Genomic DNA, 10,892 nt, shown 5'->3' with positions numbered 1-10,892 from the left:
GGTGCTGATATGTGGGTGGTTGAGAGGGTACTGATATGTGGGTGGTTGTGAGGGTGCTGATATGTGGGTGGTTGAGAGGGTACTGATATGTGGGTGGTTGAGAGGGTGCTGATATGTGGGTGGTTGAGTTGGTGCTGATATGTGGGTGGTTGAGAGGGTGCTGATATGTGGGTGGTTGAGAGGGTGCTGATATGTGGGTGGTTGAGAGGGTGCTGCTATGTGGGTGGTTGAGAGGGTGCTGATATGTGGGTGGTTGAGAGGGTGCTGCTATGTGGGTGGTTGAGAGGGTGCTGATATGTGGGTGGTTGAGAGGGTGCTGATATGTGGGTGGTTGAGAGGGTGCTGATATGTGGGTGGTTGAGAGGGTGCTGATATGTGGGTGGTTGTGAGGGTGCTGATATGTGGGTGGTTGAGAGGGTGCTGATATGTGGGTGGTTGTGAGGGTGCTGATATGTGGGTGGTTGTGAGGGTGCTGATATGTGGGTGGTTGTGAGGGTGCTGATATGTGGGTGGTTGTGAGGGTGCTGATATGTGGGTGGTTGTGAGGGTGCTGATATGTGGGTGGTTGAGAGGGTGCTGATATGTGGGTGGTTGAGAGGGTGCTGATATGTGGGTGGTTGTGAGGGTGCTGATATGTGGGTGGTTGTGAGGGTGCTGATATGTGGGTGGTTGAGAGGGTACTGATATGTGGGTGGTTGAGAGGGTGCTGATATGTGGGTGGTTATGAGGGTGCTGATATGTGGGTGGTTGAGAGGGTGCTGATATGTGGGTGGTTGAGAGGGTGCTGATATGTGGGTGGTTGAGAGGGTGCTGATATGTGGGTGGTTGAGAGGGTGCTGCTATGTGGGTGGTTGAGAGGGTGCTGATGTGTGGGTGGTTGAGAGGGTGCTGATATGTGGGTGGTTGAGAGGGTGCTGATATGTGGATGGTTGAGAGGGTGCTGATATGTGGGTGATTGAGGGGGTGCTTATATGTGGGTGGTTGAGAGGGTGCTGATATGTGGGTGGTTGAGAGGGTGCTGATATGTGGGTGGTTGTGAGGGTGCTGATATGTGGGTGGTTGAGAGGGTACTGATATGTGGGTGGTTGAGAGGGTGCTGATATGTGGGTGGTTGAGAGGGTACTGATATGTGGGTGGTTGAGAGGGTACTGATATGTGGGTGGTTGAGAGGGTACTGATATGTGGGTGGTTGAGAGGGTACTGATATGTGGGTGGTTGAGAGGGTACTGATATGTGGGTGGTTGTGAGGGTGCTGATATTATGTGGGTGATTGAGAAGGAACTGATGTTGTGTGGGTGGCTGAGAAGGAACTGATGTTGTGTGGGTGGCTGAGAAGGAACTGATGTTGTGTGGGTGGCTGAGAAGGAACTGATGTTGTGTGGGTGGCTGAGAAGGAACTGATGTTGTGTGGGTGGCTGAGAAGGTACTGATGTTGTGTGGGTGGCTGAGAAGGTACTGATGTTGTATGGGTGGCTGAGAAGGTACTGATGTTGTGTGGGTGGCTGAGAAGGTACTGATGTTGTGTGGGTGGCTGAGAAGGTACTGATGTTGTGTGGGTGGCTGAGAAGGTACTGATGTTGTGTGGGTGGCTGAGAAGGTACTGATGTTGTGTGGGTGGCTGAGAAGGTACTGATGTTGTGTGGGTGGCTGAGAAGGTACTGATGTTGTGTGGGTGGCTGAGAAGGTACTGATGTTGTGTGGGTGGTTAAGAGGGTACTGATGTGTGGGTGGTTAAGAGGGTACTGATGTGTGGGTGGTTAAGAGGGTACTGATGTGTGGGTGGTTAAGAGGGTACTGATGTGTGGGTGGTTAAGAGGGTACTGATGTGTGGGTGGTTAAGAGGGTACTGATGTGTGGGTGGTTAAGAGGGTACTGATGTGTGGGTGGTTGGCCTTACTTATATCCAAGAGAAGTCAGAGAAGTCTTCTTGTATGTATCTGTGTATAATTATATCCAAGGTGTATAACATAACAAGGTGATGACTACGTTTTACGCGCAGCACCTGTGTGTTTTTATTTTACGTGCAGCACCTGTGTGTTTTTATTTTACGTGCAGCACCTGTGTGTTTTTATTTTACGTACAGCACCTGTGTGTTTTTATTTTTACTGACGTCTCGCCCACCTGGAAGTTGGTCAGTCTAACAGACATGACACTGTATTTGAATGATAAAATCTCTGGTTAGTTAAACGTGTCTCAGTGATAATACACCATTGCTTGCTGCTACTAGAGTTTTGTTCATCATCCTGGCTGTCACGTTACTGTTAACTTCCGTGATGTGTGTATGTTGTATGTCTGTGTTGCCTGTGTGTTGTTCGGATTGTGTTGCCATTGATCTCAGACACGACGATCCCACTGTTTCCTGCCTCCTCTTTGATGCCTCACATCCGCACGAAAAATGTCGACTCTACTAGAATCCGATACATTTCCCCTTTAAGCATACATTAACTAACTTCAAGAGATTTCTCAACTCTCCAGCAAGTTTAGTTTTCCTCGTGATTTTTGCAGTTTATCTCATCCAGTTCAAAGTTTCTATATACATTTACTTCCCTCATAGTCTTGTCTTCAGAGATGAACTCTAGTTTCAAGTCTTTCAGTCTTACGTTTCGTCTTACTCTCATGGCTTTATTCTTTCCTGCTTCAATAAACAGAAATAGCAAATCGGTAGCAGAAAAAAAATAAGTCATCGTTATATATAGGCATAATTTATGAGCTCAGATCCCCCACTAGGATGCTTGAATGATTCCCTCGGCTTTCTTTATCATGATAACATGTCAACATTTACTAATTATTTCACATATTTATTAGGCTTTCCGAGTTTAGGTTTTCGAGACAGGAACAACTGCCCATTTTGCTCCCTTTCCCATAGGCTACAACTTATGAATGCCGTTGATAAATAGAGTACAATTAAGGTGGTATCGCAGGTCCTTGACTAAGATGATTCTTAAGTGGAAAATATTTTCATTCTTTTACCTATTCCTTAACTTGGACTCTCATAGAAACTTCAACTTCCAGTATCTTAACGACCTATTTTATATATATTCTCATTCTAATTTGTCATATTTTTTTTTCTAAAATCATTGATACAAAAAAAACAGCTCTATTCAAAATCTCCAGTACATCAGTTCCACCATAGGGCTACCACCACATCAGTACATCACAGTAACATCAATACTAATACATTACCGCATCAACACCGTGTCAACACCACACTCACACACACACAGAACAGGCCTAGTGTTACTCGACATGTGCCTAGGACAAAATGGTAACTAACATCAACGCCTTTCCGCCCCACTACATAAATACCATGTAAACCCACTAGCACATTAACACTGTATCACCACATGTTCCCTCTAATATATCAACACACCACAAATACCATATTAGCATAATTTAACATCACCACTGACACATTATCACTCCATTATTACCACAGCCAGATCACTACTTCACATCAATACCACATCGATACATCACCACTGCTACATCACCATTTTTACTTGACACATCAGCATTATATCACCACCACTGGTTATATCCATTGTATTAACACACCTCACATCATCACTACATCACAAAGTCACCGCATCACATCACTACTTCATTCTATCACATTCCCATAGCACCTCATTATATCACCTTATCACAATATCACATCACCTCATAACACATCACTACCTCATATCACTTCACTGTATCAATCGCATTACAGTCCATATCACATCATCTTATTATCACATTCCAGGACTTCATATCACATCAGTACATCCTCTCATCTCTACATTGCATCATCACAGTATCACTACACCCAGTCGCCACGTCGCTGTATCAGGTCTCATCACATTACATCATTACAGCAGCACACTTCATCACATCCTCACATCACATCGACACATAACTTCTAACATCACTTCTCATGGCGAGAGTCTGTAGAGAATAAAAATATATGTTTTGCGTTAGGAAGGTAAACAAGGAAAGCCGTTCATTATGAGCAGGAGTTGTGGAGGTGAGGAAGTGGAGGATGGAGTGTGGAGGTGGAGGGAGTGGAGATGGAGGATTATTTTCATAGAAATAGATGATGAGAATATAAATAGTAGAATAATGCCGAAGGAGGATTGAGCTGATGGTGTAGGATGTTGTTCATAGGCAAGTATTGGCCACCAGTATGGAGTGATAGCAGTTCTTCTCCATGAGTATTGTAGGAGAGTAAGTATTGCCCACAAGTGTGTAGGATGGCAGTTACTATGCACAAGTATTGTATGCGGGTAGCTATTACCCACAAGTGTGGTGGCATGGCAGGTATTGCCCATGAGTTATGGCAGGTATTGCCCAAAGGCATGGCAGGATGGCACTTATTCCCACACGTATGGTAGGATGACAAATATTGTTGGATGGCAGATATTGCCCTTAAGTGTGGTAGAATTGCAGGTACTGCCAACAGGTATGGTAGGATGGCAGGTATTGACATCATATACCGTCAGAATTCCTTCTGCAGCAAATATTTGAGTGCTAGGTAGCAACCAACAATACAAATACTACTGAGTGCCAAACGGAAGCCTATTAAACGTTTTGCACTCTGACAGCATTAGTTCTCTCGTCTGTTTAGTGAACAACAAGACAGGTAGAAATATGCATACTACGTTTTTCTAACATTCATTATAAACAAAACCTTTGATTCCTGCGTGCGAATGCAATAATTCATTTCCAGCCTAGGAAAATTGGTTTGAGACCGCGTCGCGGGGGTGATGACCTCTGGTTCGGTAAATATTGTCAGAAGACAGATTACAGGAGAGGTAGGAAGTGTTGCTGCAGGTGTGTTGGAACGAGAGGTGGGAAGTGTTGCTGCAGGTGTGTTGGAACGAGAGGTGGGAAGTGTTGCTGCAGGTGTGTTGGAACGAGAGGTGGGAAGTGTTGCTGCAGGTGTGTTGGAACGAGAGGTGGGAAGTGTTGCTGCAGGTGTGTTGGAACGAGAGGTGGGAAGTGTTGCTGCAGGTGTGTTGGAACGAGAGGTGGGAAGTGTTGCTGCAGGTGTGTTGGAACGAGAGGTGGGAAGTGTTGCTGCAGGTGTGTTGGAACGAGAGGTGGGAAGTGTTGCTGCAGGTGTGTTGGAACGAGAGGTGGGAAGTGTTGCTGCAGGTGTGTTGGAACGAGAGGTGGGAAGTGTTGCTGCAGGTGTGTTGGAACGAGAGGTGGGAAGTGTTGCTGCAGGTGTGTTGGAACGAGAGGTGGGAAGTGTTGCTGCAGGTGTGTTGGAACGAGAGGTGGGAAGTGTTGCTGCAGGTGTGTTGGAACGAGAGGTGGGAAGTGTTGCTGCAGGTGTGTTGGAACGAGAGGTGGGAAGTGTTGCTGTAGGTGTGTTGGAACGAGAGGTGGGAAGTGTTGCTGCAGGTGTGTTGGAACGAAAGGTGGGAAGTGTTGCTGCAGGTGTGTTGGAATGAGAGGTGGGAAGCGCTGCTGCAGGTGTGTTGGAACGAGAGGTAGGAAGTGTTGCTGCAGGTGTGTTAGAAGGTGAGGTGGGAAGTGTTGCTGCAGATGTGTTAGAAGGTGAGGTGGGAAGTGTTGCTGCAGGTGCGTTAGAAGGTGAGGTGGGAAGTGTTGCTGCAGGTGTGTTAGAAGGTGAGGTGGGAAGTGTTGCTGCAGGTGTGTTGGGTGATGTGGGAAGTGTTGCTGCAGGTGCGTTAGAAGGTGAGGTGGGAAGTGTTGCTGCAGGTGTGTTAGAAGGTGAGGTAGGAAGTGTTGCTGCAGGTGTGTTAGGTGAGGTGGGAAATGTTGCTGCAGGTGTGTTAGAAGGTGAGGTGGGAAGTGTTGCTGCAGGTGTGTTGGGTGATGTGGGAAGTGTTGCTGCAGGTGCGTTAGAAGGTGAGGTGGGAAGTGTTGCTGCAGGTGTGTTGGGTGATGTGGGAAGTGTTGCTGCAGGTGCGTTAGAAGGTGAGGTGGGAAGTGTTGCTACAGGTGTGTTAGAAGGTGAGGTGGGAAGTGTTGCTGCAGGTGTGTTAGAAGGTGAGGTGGGAAGTGTTGCTGCAGGTGTGTTGGGTGATGTGGGAAGTGTTGCTGCAGGTGTGTTAGAAGGTGAGGTGGGAAGTGTTGCTGCAGGTGTGTTAGAAGGTGAGGTGGGAAGTGTTGCTGCAGGTGTGTTGGGTGATGTGGGAAGTGTTGCTGCAGGTGTGTTAGAAGGTGAGGTGGGAAGTGTTGCTGCAGGTGTGTTGGGTGATGTGGGAAGTGTTGCTGCAGGTGTGTTGGAACGAGAGGTGGGAAGTGTTGCTGCAGGTGTGTTAGAAGGTGAGGTGGGAAGTGTTGGTGCAGATGTGTTAGAAGGTGAGGTGGGAAGTGTTGCTGCAGGCGTGTTAGAAAGTGAGGTGGGAAGTGTTGCTGCAGGTGTGTTAGAAGGTGAGGTGGGAAGTGTTGGTGCAGGTGTGTTAGAAGGTGAGGTGGGAAGTGTTGCTGCAGGTGTGTTGGAACGAGAGGTGGGAAGTGTTGCTGCAGGTGTGTTGGAACGAGAGGTGGGAAGTGTTGCTGCAGGTGTGTTGGAACGAGAGGTGGGAAGTGTTGCTGTAGGTGTGTTGGAACGAGAGGTGGGAAGTGTTGCTGCAGGTGTGTTGGAACGAAAGGTGGGAAGTGTTGCTGCAGGTGTGTTGGAATGAGAGGTGGGAAGCGCTGCTGCAGGTGTGTTGGAACGAGAGGTAGGAAGTGTTGCTGCAGGTGTGTTAGAAGGTGAGGTGGGAAGTGTTGCTGCAGGTGTGTTGGAACGAGAGGTGGGAAGTGTTGCTGCAGGTGTGTTGGAACGAGAGGTGGGAAGTGTTGCTGCAGGTGTGTTGGAACGAGAGGTGGGAAGTGTTGCTGCAGGTGTGTTGGAACGAGAGGTGGGAAGTGTTGCTGCAGGTGTGTTGGAACGAGAGGTGGGAAGTGTTGCTGCAGGTGTGTTGGAACGAGAGGTGGGAAGTGTTGCTGCAGGTGTGTTGGAACGAGAGGTGGGAAGTGTTGCTGCAGGTGTGTTGGAACGAGAGGTGGGAAGTGTTGCTGCAGGTGTGTTGGAACGAGAGGTGGGAAGTGTTGCTGCAGGTGTGTTGGAACGAGAGGTGGGAAGTGTTGCTGCAGGTGTGTTGGAACGAGAGGTGGGAAGTGTTGCTGCAGGTGTGTTGGAACGAGAGGTGGGAAGTGTTGCTGCAGGTGTGTTGGAACGAGAGGTGGGAAGTGTTGCTGTAGGTGTGTTGGAACGAGAGGTGGGAAGTGTTGCTGCAGGTGTGTTGGAACGAAAGGTGGGAAGTGTTGCTGCAGGTGTGTTGGAATGAGAGGTGGGAAGCGCTGCTGCAGGTGTGTTGGAACGAGAGGTAGGAAGTGTTGCTGCAGGTGTGTTAGAAGGTGAGGTGGGAAGTGTTGCTGCAGATGTGTTAGAAGGTGAGGTGGGAAGTGTTGCTGCAGGTGCGTTAGAAGGTGAGGTGGGAAGTGTTGCTGCAGGTGTGTTAGAAGGTGAGGTGGGAAGTGTTGCTGCAGGTGTGTTGGGTGATGTGGGAAGTGTTGCTGCAGGTGCGTTAGAAGGTGAGGTGGGAAGTGTTGCTGCAGGTGTGTTAGAAGGTGAGGTAGGAAGTGTTGCTGCAGGTGTGTTAGGTGAGGTGGGAAATGTTGCTGCAGGTGTGTTAGAAGGTGAGGTGGGAAGTGTTGCTGCAGGTGTGTTGGGTGATGTGGGAAGTGTTGCTGCAGGTGCGTTAGAAGGTGAGGTGGGAAGTGTTGCTGCAGGTGTGTTGGGTGATGTGGGAAGTGTTGCTGCAGGTGCGTTAGAAGGTGAGGTGGGAAGTGTTGCTACAGGTGTGTTAGAAGGTGAGGTGGGAAGTGTTGCTGCAGGTGTGTTAGAAGGTGAGGTGGGAAGTGTTGCTGCAGGTGTGTTGGGTGATGTGGGAAGTGTTGCTGCAGGTGTGTTAGAAGGTGAGGTGGGAAGTGTTGCTGCAGGTGTGTTAGAAGGTGAGGTGGGAAGTGTTGCTGCAGGTGTGTTGGGTGATGTGGGAAGTGTTGCTGCAGGTGTGTTAGAAGGTGAGGTGGGAAGTGTTGCTGCAGGTGTGTTGGGTGATGTGGGAAGTGTTGCTGCAGGTGTGTTGGAACGAGAGGTGGGAAGTGTTGCTGCAGGTGTGTTAGAAGGTGAGGTGGGAAGTGTTGGTGCAGATGTGTTAGAAGGTGAGGTGGGAAGTGTTGCTGCAGGCGTGTTAGAAAGTGAGGTGGGAAGTGTTGCTGCAGGTGTGTTAGAAGGTGAGGTGGGAAGTGTTGGTGCAGGTGTGTTAGAAGGTGAGGTGGGAAGTGTTGCTGCAGGTGTGTTAGAAGGTGAGGTGGGAAGTGTTGCTGCAGGTGTGTTAGAAGGTGAGGTGGGAAGTGTTGCTGCAGATGTGTTAGAAGGTGAGGTGGGAAGTGTTGTTGCAGGTGTGTTATAAGGTGAGGTGGGAAGTGTTGCTGCAGGTGTGTTAGAAGGTGAGGTGGGAAGTGTTGTTGCAGGTGTGTTCCAGGACCTCCGGACCCGGGCCGCTATAGCACACTGCCTCCCTGTACAAAAGAACCCAAATAAAGTAACGAGCCTCCGAGCCTTATCATTGATCCGCTGAATAACACTCGTTTAACGACGATAATGGCAAGCATTGGTCGCAGCAGTGTTGCCCGGAAAGATGAAGGAAGCATGAAGATGTTGTCACCCTTTCATCGTCTAGTACAAGCAGCATCCGTCTCTCTACGAGTTATCCTGATGTCGTGTCTGCAAGCCTCAGCATCCAAACACATACAGCCAGGATTCAGGCCCCATTTCATTGATTTTCCTCGCAAAATCCAAGCGGCGTCACCCTGGGACTCTACAGCGTCCTACACTGTTTTAAAGTTACGTTTCAGCATCACCTGTATGTTGCTGCTGTTGTGTTAGCTCAGCACGGCTATTTCAGCAAATCAGAGGTGATTTTAGTGGTGTTTTCTGTGTGCATTGTGGTAGAATCTGTACTATGTTCCGGTGTGTGAGTAGGGAGGAGAAAGCGGCCGGATCCTCCCTCACCATACGCCTCACCCACGCTCATCTCACGCCACCATACACAACTCAACGTTACTCACTCCCTCTCTGCTGTTTTCTCTATGAATTCAGTGTGAATTCTCGCCAGAGCTGTGTATCAGAGTTCCCGAGGCCACTCGAAGCCATGTGGAACACGAAGCCACATGGGTTACCAAGCCAGATGTCCAGAGCCACATGCTGTTGTCTGCTGCCTGGCGTCATCCATGACGTCACTCCAGGACACCACAGCATCCCTCACGACATCATACCTGACATCACTACATGAAGTCACATCGAGAGTATTATAGTTTCACTGTAAGCAATTTGTATTCAGTATTGTCGAGTAGGATTGAGAGAAGATGTCACATGTTAATTCCTCTCAGTGTTCCTGTACTAGTGTTCTCACATGTTCGTGAATGCCTTAGTGTCGATTTTTGCAAAGAAAAGCATCAGTTGCTAATGCAAACCATGTTGTAACCACATGTGCAGTGCAGGTGTGTACAGCTTTACGTGTGCTCCCTGATGAAGTGGTCTGAGCCCAGATCATTGGTAACACCCTCATGTTACATGTCACTGCATTCTAACTGTTTGACAACTGACATTAGTCAGTCCAGGCATCAGTTGAGCCCCCATGTACAGGAAGTTCTTAGGCTCGCCGTTCGTAGACGTCACTTCCTAGTTGTGCTCTCCACCTTCTGATGTCAGAGTGCAGTTATGTGTAGAATCCAGTCTGGGGACGCTCAGACTAACCTCTGCTCTGACTCCCACTTAGACTGAGAGGATGACATCGTCAAGCCGCAGTAGCCCTATTGGCAAATGACTTTGTGATTCGTGTCATGGCTTCAGTGAGCAGCTTGCACAAAGTATGTCACTTTGACTGCTACTCCGCTCACTCCAGTTATGGTGTTAGCTGCTGCAACTCCCAGATAATGTGCCTGAGTTGTCCCTGCTACGACTCACTGTCACCGGCAACACTGATCTGTGCTGCGTTCCCTGCAGTCACTACCCAGCGACAGTACCATCGAAAAATGTTCTCCTGAGTCACTTGCCAGAAGAAATCCTGCCCAGTTGCCGAGTTCTGACGATGCCTCATTCGAGGGAACCAGCAGATTGTGCCCCAGGATGATTAAACCCTGCAGCGACTACTCCACGATGACTGCGAGGATTGCTTCACCATTCCAGATGAGACCATACACTGTTATGTCACAGCTCAGCCGCAGCGATGTCTTCTGTGTTGCAGTGTCTGTCCAGATGCAGGAAGGTGTGCAGTGACACCCACCGAAGCTCACTGCCTTGGACCACGATGTTTTAGCACACCTTTTTTTTTCTCTCCTCCCTGTAGGAGGTTTTTTTTCCATGTTCACATATATATATCTTTGTTTTTATTTTGTGTTCTATGCCCTGTTCATCCGAGAGATTGACCAAGTTTTTTTTTCCAGTCAAGCATGGTCGAGGACGGATAGGCGGCCGAGCGATGCTTGCTCAGTCGGGTTCATATTCTGCACCATGTGGTGCTGACATCTATAGGCCTACCAAGCTCAGCCTGCACGACCCTGCCTCATTCTCACTCGCACAGCCGATGTCACTCAGACAACAAGCATTACTCCGTCACTCTCTCCTGGACATAGCCCTCTGGGCCTGGGCCTTCATAACATACTGTTTGTGTAGAAAAACCCAAATAAAGTAACAAGCCTCCAAAGCCTTATCACTGATCCACTTGGAGAGCCCCATTTTAACAACGATAACTGAGAATTGAAGTGTTGGAGCAGGTGTGCTGGGAGTTGAGGTGTTGGAGCAGGTGTGCTGGGAGATGAAGTGTTGGAGCAGGTGTGCTAGGAGTGGAAGTGTTGGAGCAGGTGTGCTGGGAGATGAAGTGTTG

Source organism: Cherax quadricarinatus, chromosome 6, assembly GCF_038502225.1.
Source record: "Cherax quadricarinatus isolate ZL_2023a chromosome 6, ASM3850222v1, whole genome shotgun sequence".
NCBI lineage: Eukaryota > Metazoa > Arthropoda > Malacostraca > Decapoda > Parastacidae > Cherax > Cherax quadricarinatus.
The sequence above is the reverse complement of the archived record's forward strand: the minus strand, read 5'-3'. Positions refer to the sequence as shown.